The following is a 10,438-nucleotide window of genomic DNA, read 5'->3' on the forward strand; positions in this document are numbered from 1 at the left end:
TTATTGCCCGCCCCAATGTGATGTTATTATTTGGTGGCCTATAGACTACGCCTATCAATGACTTTTTCTTAGAGTTTCTAATTTCCACCCAAATGGATACAACCTCATTCTCCATAGAACCTATATCATCTCTCAGCACCGCCCTGATGTCGTCCTTGAATGTCAGAGCTACACCACCTCCCTTACCTTCCTGTCTGTCCTTGCGAATAGTCTGGTACCCTGGATATTAAACTCCCAGTCGTGACCAACCTGTAACCATGTCTCCGTAATGGTACCAAATCATATTCATTCGCGATGATTTGTGCCATTAACTCATCAACCTTGTTACGAATGCTACGAGCATTCAGGTAAAGTGCCTTTATGCTAGCTTTCTTGCCCTCATGATTTCCAACATCTCTAATAATAACTCCTAAGTTATCCTTCCTTTCTGCTTCTTTCATAGTCTGCCTTGAACTTAAACCCTCCTGCACACATGTTAACCTGCTGCTTACCTTTTTATTTGCCATCATACTCCCTGTTATTTTCCCTTTCCCTTCCCCCCGAGTCACTAGTTTAAAGTCCTAGGGACCACCCTATTTATCCGTTTCGCTAGAACACTGGTTCTAGATCGGTTCAGGTGGAGACCGTCCCATCAGTACAGATCCCCCCGGTTCCAAAACTGATGCCTATGCCCCATGAAATGGAACCCCTCTTTCCCACACCACTCCCTTAGCCACGTGTTTACTTCCCTAATATTCTTATCCCTAAGCCCATTTGCACGTGGCTTGGGCAGTAATCCGGAGATTATGGCCCTCGAGGACCTGTTCCTTAATTTCGTTCCTAGTGCTTTATAATCCCCAAACAGGTCCTCCAGCCTAGCCTTGCCTACGTGGACCACAACAACTGGATTCTTCCCGTCCTGCTCCAATATCCTTTCAAGCCGGTCAGAGATGTCCTACACGCTGGCACCGGGCAGGCAACACACCATGCGGGACTCCCGATCCGGCTTGCAAAGGATACTATCTATCCCCCTAATTATAGAATCCCCAATAACTACCACTTGTCTTTTTGCTCCCCCCTCTTGAATGGCCTTCTGCACTATGGTGCCATGGTCAGTTGGCTCATCCTCCCCTCAGCCCTTTTCCTCATCCACACAGGGAGCAAGTATCTCGTACCTGTTGGATAAGGTCAAAGGTTGAGGCTCCACCACTCCTGAACTCAGGATGGTCGGCACAGACTCGGTGGGCCGAAGGGCCTTTTTCAGTGCTGTATCTCTAAACTAAATTAAACTAAACTAAACTAAACATTCGCATCCGCATCGTTATTATATACCACAAAAAATCGGGGGAGCCAGTATTGAGCCCTGTGGAACTAAAACTGGAAACAACCCTCCAGTGACAAAAACACCCATCAATAATTAACCTTTGTTTCCTGCCACTGAGCCAATTTTGTATCCACCCTGCTGCATTTCCATGGATCCCATGGGGTTTTACTTTTTTTTTACCAGTCTGCCATGTGGGAACTTGTCACTACCCTCATCTATCTTCCTTCCTTGTTCGTTATTCAAAAAGGCTGATCCAGTTGATCTTCTCTTAACAAATCTATGCTCACTATCCTTGATTAATTCGTGCCTTTATCCTGTCTCTAAGACTGTTTACTACTGCTAAAAAAATAAATGATACCAATACTAAAAAACTTTAGAACTATTACGTAAACCTTACTGGTACTCATAAATCCTATTACCTATCAAAACAGGTCATTAGATAAAATAAACTTTAAATCAAAGAAGATAATACACACCAGCTAATCACTTGTTCCTTGTCATTAATACTTAAGTGTTTACTCGTTTTTAGCCTTCCAGTTACCCCACATAGTTACACGTGCACCCTAACAGTAGTGTATTAACCCAGCTATTTATTGATGCACCCTGACAGCCGCTACTCACCAACCAATCACCTTACAGCTTTCCTGTGATGTCACTTTTCACGTCTGCTGCTCCACTGCAAGGTAACTGCTGTAACCCATGATCCTTGGTGGTTTTTTATCTGTTCCCCACTCTGTGTTCGTCCCGCAGGTCCGCTCCTGTCCGCTGCTCTCTCTGAAGGTAAGTGCTGTGTAAGTCATATGTTCTTGTGTTCTTGAATACAATGATGTTAGGGGATAATATATTCGGGGGATAGACACCATACTCTGCAGTCAAAAGCGAGAGTCCAGAAGGCTGTGCTGTCTGCCTGGTGCCACGGTTCGAGGCATTTCTCAGGGCTGGACAGGAACCTGCAGTGGAAGGGAGAGGATCCAATTATCGTGGTCCACGTGGGTACCAATGACATAGATAGGACTATGGAAGAGATTCTGCATAAGGTGTAAGAGCAGCTAGTGGCTAAATTAAAAAGAAGAAGCGCAAAGGTATTAAAGACTGGGTTATTACCAAAGCCACAAGCAAATGCTGGAGGGTAACTAAGATTAGAGAATTAAATGCATAGCTCAAAGACTGGTGTGGGAACAATGGGCTTCGATTCATGGGGTACTGGCACCAGTACTGGGGAAAGTGGGAGCTGTGCCATTGGGATGGTCTTTCACCTGAACCGTGCTCAGCGAGTCATATAACTAGGGTGGTAAAGAGGGCTTTAAATTAAATAGCGGGGTGAGGGATCAACTGAGGGAATATGTGACCATTAAAAGAGAGAGAAGGCATAACAGTACAATAGCTAAAAGGTTCTTTATACTCAGAGTGTGGCAGGAAGGGGCAGAGCTTACAAACTTAAGAGTGCACCAGCAGATAAGGCTAGTGGTTGTGAACTGACTGGCGGGGAGGATGGTGCAAGTGAAGGGAGATTTAGAAAACCAAAGAGAAAAATCAAGGCATTGTAACAGTATAGCGTTGTGGATAAAGTCGAAGAGAATCGGACAGGAAGGGACAGAGAGCTAAAACAAATTGTGCATCAGTGAATAAGGTCAATACAGAGAATAGAAGTAAAAAAACCAAATGAAATTGAAGGTTTTTCATCTGAAAGCGCAAAACATCTTCAATAAGACAGATAAAATAGCGGCACAAATAGGGGTAAATTGTTTCAGTCGAGTCGACATTATAATGTGATCAAGTTTGGGAAATAAATATTCCAGGGTACACAATATTTCGAAATGAAAGTAAGAATGGCAAAGCAGATGGGGTAGTACTGATACTAAAGGATGATATAGGAATATTAGTGAGGAAGGATCAGGCCTCAAAGAATCAGTATGAGTAGAAATTAAGAATAGCAAGAATCAGAAAACACTGATGGGAGTAGTTTATAGGCCTCTTAACAGTAATTATATCATTGGACAGACATTAAACAAGAAATTACTCGATATTGTTTCAAAGGCAGTATACTAATTGTAGTAACTGTAACCTTCCTGTCAGTAGTGTTCTAGAAGATGAGATTGTAGAATGTTTTCCGAACGGTTTCCTGGAGCAACACATTGTGGAATCTATTAGGGATAAAGCTATTTTAGATCTGGTATTGAGTAATAAAGCAGGGTTAATTAATAATATCACAATAAAAGATCCACTGGGGAATAGTGATCGTAATACCACTGAATTCCATGTTAACCTTGTAAGTGACATACTCCAATCGCAAACTTATTCGTGAACGTAAACAAAGAGAGGTAAATTGGGTAAATAGACTAAAAGGTTTGGCGGTAAATAAACAGTGGAAAACCTTTAAAGAAACAATTCAAAATGTTCAACATACTACATTCCATTGAGAAATTAAACACTCAGCGAGAAAAACCCATCAGGAAGTCAAGGATGGTCTTAGATAGAAAGATGGGACGTACAATGTTGCAAAAAAGAGTAACAAGTTTGAGGATTGAGAGTGTTTTCGAAACCAGTAAAGGGCCACCAGAAAGTTGATAAAAAAGAAAAAACAACAGAAAATGAGAATAAACCAGACCAAAAAAAAAACAGATTGAAAGAGCTTCCATAGGTATATAAAAAGGAAGGCCTTTTGAACACAAAGATCAGGACAAATCCAACCCTGCCAATTACCGCCCCATCAGTCTACTCCCAATCATCAGTAAAGTGATGGAAGGTGTCATCGACAGTGCCATCAAGTGGCACTTGCTTAACAATAACCTGCTCAGTGACACTCAGTTTTGGTTCAGCCAGGGCCACTCATTTCCTGACCTCATTATAGCCTTGGTTCAAACATGGACAAAACAGCTGAACACAAGAGGTGAGGTGGGAGTGACGGCCCCTGACATCAAGGCAGTACTTGACCAAGAATGGCATCAGGGAGCCCTAGCAAAACTAGCTTCAATGGGTATCAGGGAAAAACTGTCCGCTGGCTGGAGGCATACCAAGCGTAAAAGAAAATTGTTGTGGTTGTTGGAGGCCAATCATCTCAGCTCCAGGACATCACTGTAGGAGTTTCTCAGAGTAGTGTCCTCGGCCCAACCATCTTCAGCTCCGTCATCAATGATCTTCCTTCAATCATAAGGTCAGAGTGGGATGTTCAGCAACATTCGCAACTTCTCAGATGCTGAAGCAGTCCTTGTAGAAATGCAGCAAACTTGGACAATATCCAGGCTCGGGCTGACAAGTGGCAAATAACAATCGAGCCACACAAGTGCCAGAAAATGCCTATCTCAAAAAAGGAGAGAGTCTAACCATCTCCCCTTGGCATTCAATGCGATTTCGATAACAGAACCTTCCACTCTCGACATCCTGCCGTTGCCATTATCAGAAACTGAATTGCAGCAGCCGTACAAATACTATGGCTACAAGAGCAGGTCAGGGGCCAGGAATCCTGCGGCGAGTAACTCACCTCCTGACTCTCCAAAGTCTGTCCACCATCTACAAGGCAGAAGTCAGGAGTATGATGGAATACTTTCCACTTACCTGGATGGGTGCAGCGCCAATAACACTCTAAAAGCTCGACCACCATCCAGGACTATACAGCCCGCTTGATTGTCATACCATCCACAAACATTCAGTCCCTCCACCACCGTTACAGTGACAGCATTATTTATCATCTACAAGATGCACTCCAGCAACGCACGGGCCGGATGATCGACTTCTGCTTGTAGTTCTGGCGTTCTATCCCCCTCTTTACAGGGACTAGGATACCGCTGTTAACTGATCCAGCACCGTAGAATTGCACTGGTGGGGGTGGGGTGGCGCGGGGGGGGGGGGGGGGGGGCCGGTGTCCCAGCTGGCTGAGGCAATATTTCCCCTGCCTTTTCAGTCTTGCACTTGCTGCCCGACTGTGAGCAAAAAATCAAGCACTTTACGTCAGGTATACAATTTATCCTTCGCAATTTTACAATTAACTATACCTTTATACCCTTGTGCATCGGCCATCATGTCCAATAAAACAAATTGGTTGAACAATTTTCTTTGTGAATTGTTATCAAACACTGTATAACAATTATCGCCCCAAGTAAAAGTTATCATGCCTAATTTGTCTACTGAGTCGTTATGGGTGGGTGTCAGAAACAGGAAAGGAGCAGTCACTTTGTTGGGAGTTTTCTATAGACCCCCCAATAGCAACAGGGACACCGAGGAACAGATTGGGAGGCAGATTTTGGAAAGTTGCAGAAGCAACAGGGTTGTTGTCATGGGTGACTTCAACTTCCCTAATATTGATTGGAACCTCCTTAGTGCAAATAGTTTGGATGGAGCAGATTTTGTCAGGGGTATCCAGGTAGGTTTCCTGACTCAATATGTAGATAGGCCGACTAGAAGGGAGGCTATGTTGGATTTGGTGCTTGGCAACGAACCAGGCCAGTTGGCAGATCTCTCGGTGGGAGAGCATTTCGGTGATAGTGATCACAACTCCCTGACCTTTACTGCAGTCATGGAGAGGGACAGGAGCAGACGGGATGGGAAAATATTTAAGTGGGGGAGGGGGAATTACAATGCTATTAGGCAGGAACTGGGGAGCATTAATTGGGAACAGATGATCTCAGGGAAAGGCAGGACAGAAATGTGGAGGTTGTTTAGGGAGCACCTGCTGCGACCGCTGGATAGGTTTGTCCCGATGAGGCAAGGAAGGGATGGTAGGGTGAAGGAACCTTGGATGACAAGAGATGTGGAACAGCTAGTCAAGAGGAAGAAGGAAGCTTACTTAAGGTTGAGGAAGCAAGGATCAGACAGGGCTCTAGAGGGTTACAAGGTAGCCAGGAAGGAACTGAAGAATGGACTTAGGAGAGCGAGAAGGGGTCATGAAAAAGTCTTGGCGGGTAGGATTAAGGAAAATCCCAAGGCGTTCTACACTTATTTGCGGAACAAGAGGATGGCCAGACTGAGGGTAGTGCCGATCAGGGATAGTGGAGGGAACTTGTGCCTGGAGGCGGAGGAGGTAGGGGAGGTCCTAAATGAATACTTTGCTTCAGTATTCACTAGTGAAAGGGACCTGGTCGTTAGTGAGGACAGCGTGGAACAGCCTGATATGCTCGAACTGGTTGAGGTTAAGAGGGGGGATGTGCTGGAAATTTTGAATGATATGAGGATAGATAAGTCCCCGAGGCCAGACGGGATATTCCCAAGGATGTTACTGGAAGCAAGGGAAGAGATTGCCACGCCTTTGGCGATGATCTTTGCGTCCTCACTGTCCACTGGAGTAGTACTGGTTGATTGGAGGGTGGAAAATGTTATTCCCTTGTTCAAGAAAGGGAATAGGAATAACCCTGGGAATTATAGACTGGTCAGTCTTATGTCGGTAGTGGGCAAATTATTGGAGATGATTCTGAGAGACAGGATTTATGATTATTTGGAAAAGCATGGTTTGATTAGACACAGTCAGCATGGCTTTGTGAGGGGCAGGTCATGCCTCACAAGCCATATTGAATTCTTTGAAGATGTGACAAAACACATTGATGAAGGAAGAGCAGTGGATATGGTGTATATGGAATTTATCAAGGCGTTTGATAAGGTTCCCCATGGTAGGCTCATTCAGAAAGTGAGGAGACATGGGATACAGGGAAAGTTGGCTGTCTGGATACAAAATTGGCTGGCCCATAGAAGACAGAGGGTGGTAGTAGATGGCAAATATTCAGCATGGAGCTCGGTGACCAGTGGTGTTCCGCAGGGATCAGCTCTGGGACCTCTGCTCTTTTTGATTTTTATAAATGACTTGGATGAGGAAGTGGAAGGCCGGGTTAGCAAGTTTGCCGATGACACCGAGATTGCTGGAGTTGTGGATAGTGTGGAAGGCTGTTGTAGGTTGCAACGGGACATTGACAGGATGCAGAGCTGGGCTGAGAAGTGGCAGATGGAGTTCAACGTGGAAAAGTGTGAAGTGATTCATTTTGGAAGGTCGAATTTAAATGCAGAATACAGGCTTAAAGACAGGATTCTTGGTCATGTGGAGGAACAGAGGGATCTTGGGGTCCATGTCCATAGATCACTCAAAGTTGCCACCCAAGTTGATAGGGTTGTTAAGAAGGCATATGGTGTGTTGGCTTTCATTAACAGGGAGATTGAGTTTAAGAGCTGCGAGGTTATGCTGCAACTCTAAGGCCCTGGTTCGACCACAATTGGAATATTGTGTTCAGTTCTGGTCGCCTCATTATAGGAAGGATGTGGAAGCTTTAGAGAGGGTGCAGAGGAGATTTACCAGGATGCTGCCTGGACTGGAGGGCATGTCTTACGAAGAAAGATTGAGGGTGCTCGGGCTTTTCACATTGGAGCGAAGAAGAATGAGAGTTGACTTGGTAGAGGCGTACAAGATGATGAGAAGCATAGATAGAGTGGATAGCCAGAGACCTTTTCCCAGGGCGGAAAGGGCTATCACCAGGTTTCATAATTTTCAGGTGATTGGAGGAAGGTTTCGGAGAAATGTCAGAGGTCGGTTCTTTACACAGAGAGTGGTGGGTGTGTGGAATGCGCTGCCAGCGGTGGTAGTAGAAGCAGATACATTAGGGACATTTAAGCGACTCTTGGATAGGTACATGGATGATAGTTGAATGAAGGTAGATAGGTAGTTTGAACTGAGAGTAGGTTAAAGGTTCGGCACAACATCGTGGGCCGAAGTGCCTGCACTGTGCTGTACTGTTCTATGTTCTCTGTTCTATGTTTTAATTTAACAGCAGTTGGAAACTTATTCCACTGTGTAACAGCTATCAATTCCAAACGGACAATTAACGGTCACGTTCTTCTCCTGTGTGTCACCATCAGGCCTAATACATCAGTTAATTAGTCGATTTTTTTGCAATATGTATTAGTTATCAGGTCCAATTCAATAATTGCATATATCATTATATATTAGGCATTGGATATCATGTCCAACTATACAATTCACTGTAACCATATTCTCCTGCGTTCTGCTTATTGAGCCCAAATAAAAAAATAACTCTGTCTTACTTGCACATCCATTGTATCAAGCCAATATAACAATCAACTGTAACTTTACTTCCTGTGCTTTGGTTATCCATCCCAATAAACAGTTAATTGCATGTTTACACCCGTGCATTTGCTATTAGGCACAATTTAATAATTAATAGCAATTTCATTCCTTTCTACACTTATCTCCAATTAACCAGTTAATATTCCTCTGTTTTTGTGGTTATCAAGCTCAATTGTACAATAGTTCTCCATTTATTCCACTGGGTATTGCTTGCCACGCATAATTTAGCATTTAAGTGCAACAATTATTCCCCGTGTATTTTAGCAAATCGATTGCAATAATCGATTGTCGCTTTTTGTCCTGCATACCATTATAATCGCCAATTGTATAATAAACAAATTCCTTCATGCATTTGTTATCATGTCCAATTGATCAATTATCTGTGGCCTTACTCCCTTGTGGTTGGGTATCAAACACAACATAACAATTAACAGCAACTTTATAAGTTGTGTTTCAGATATGAAACCCAATTTGACAAATAAACTTATCGTTATCCCTCTATTGCATTGTTATCAAGCCCAATATAACAACTGGACTAACTTTACGTTTTGTGGATTAGTTATCAGGATAAATTTAAAAATTAAGTTTGAACTTATTATTCTGTGTCTTGTTATCATGTCCAATTAAACTATTAACGGTAAACATATTCCCGTGCGTATTGTTACCAAAACCAACTTAACATCTAACTATTCTTTATTATTTTGTATATTGGACATCATGCTCAATTAAGCAATTTAAGTGACTTGCTTTGCTGCGTATTATCCTTCGGACAAATTCAATAATTAACTGTATCTTAATAACAATATATACTCGTAACCACAAACATTTTTTCCATCAACTTAATAGTGAGCGATTTATTCATATGTAACTGAACAGTTAATTTACTATAACTTTCTGCCCTTAAATTATGTTTATCCTAATGTAACATAATAATTAAATGCAATTTTATGAAACATTGCATCATTTACCATATGAAATTCAAATAGCTCTATCCTTTTCCCACGTGTAACACTTGATGTGACCAATTTTATAATTAGCTGATACGTTATTAACCTGTATGTTATTTATCCTGTTCGATATAATCATTAACTGTGACTTTTCCAAAATTCATTCGTTATTGAGACCAATTTAAGAATTAACAAATTGTATTCACCTGGTCTGTTCAATAGAAGAATTAACTTTAACATTATTTTCATGCATATTGTTTATCATGTGCAATTTCGCAATGGTCTGAACGTTAACCCCTGTGTGTTGGTTATCAATGCCAACTTAACACTTTATTCCACTGTGTACCCCTGTGTACTGTTATTAAGCTCTGTATGACAATTTGCTCATACTTTATTCCTTTTGTTATTGGTTATCCTTATCAATTACAGAATTAACAGTAACTTATTCACATGTGCATTGGCTTTGAAGCCCAATTCAACAATTACCCATAAATTTGTATGCCGTGTGCTAGTTATTACGTAGAATATTACAATTAACAGCACCTTTATTCCCTTATCCGCGGTTATCATGTCAAAATAAACAATTAGTTGTTACCATATTCCCCTGTGAATTGTTATCAATATCAATTTGGCAATTAACTGTAATTTTATTTTTTTGGTTATTGGTTATCATATCCAATTAAGCAATTAACTGCGCCGATATTCTCCTGTGTATTGTTTGTCAACCTCGAATAAACAATTAACTGTAAATTTGTTGATACATGTTTTATCCCAAATCCAATACAAGAGTAAACTGCAACTTCATTCCCTGTGCATTAGTTATCAAGCACAATGAATAATTAATTGTAACTTTATACACAGTCCATTTGCTGTTAGCTACAATTTAATAATTACAGAAACTATATTCAGATGTGTATTGGTCATCACGTCCAATTTAACAATTAATTGTGACCTCATTCCGCTGTGCACGAGTTATCAATCTCAATGTCGCAATAACTGGAAATATAATTCCACTGTCCATTGGTTCATCTTGTCCAATTAAACAATTAACTTTAAGCTCATTCCCCTGTGTATCGGCCATCAAGACCAATTTAACAAATAAATATAACCATTTTCCCACATATA

This window comes from Heterodontus francisci, unplaced genomic scaffold (assembly GCF_036365525.1).
Source record: "Heterodontus francisci isolate sHetFra1 unplaced genomic scaffold, sHetFra1.hap1 HAP1_SCAFFOLD_97, whole genome shotgun sequence".
Lineage (NCBI taxonomy): Eukaryota > Metazoa > Chordata > Chondrichthyes > Heterodontiformes > Heterodontidae > Heterodontus > Heterodontus francisci.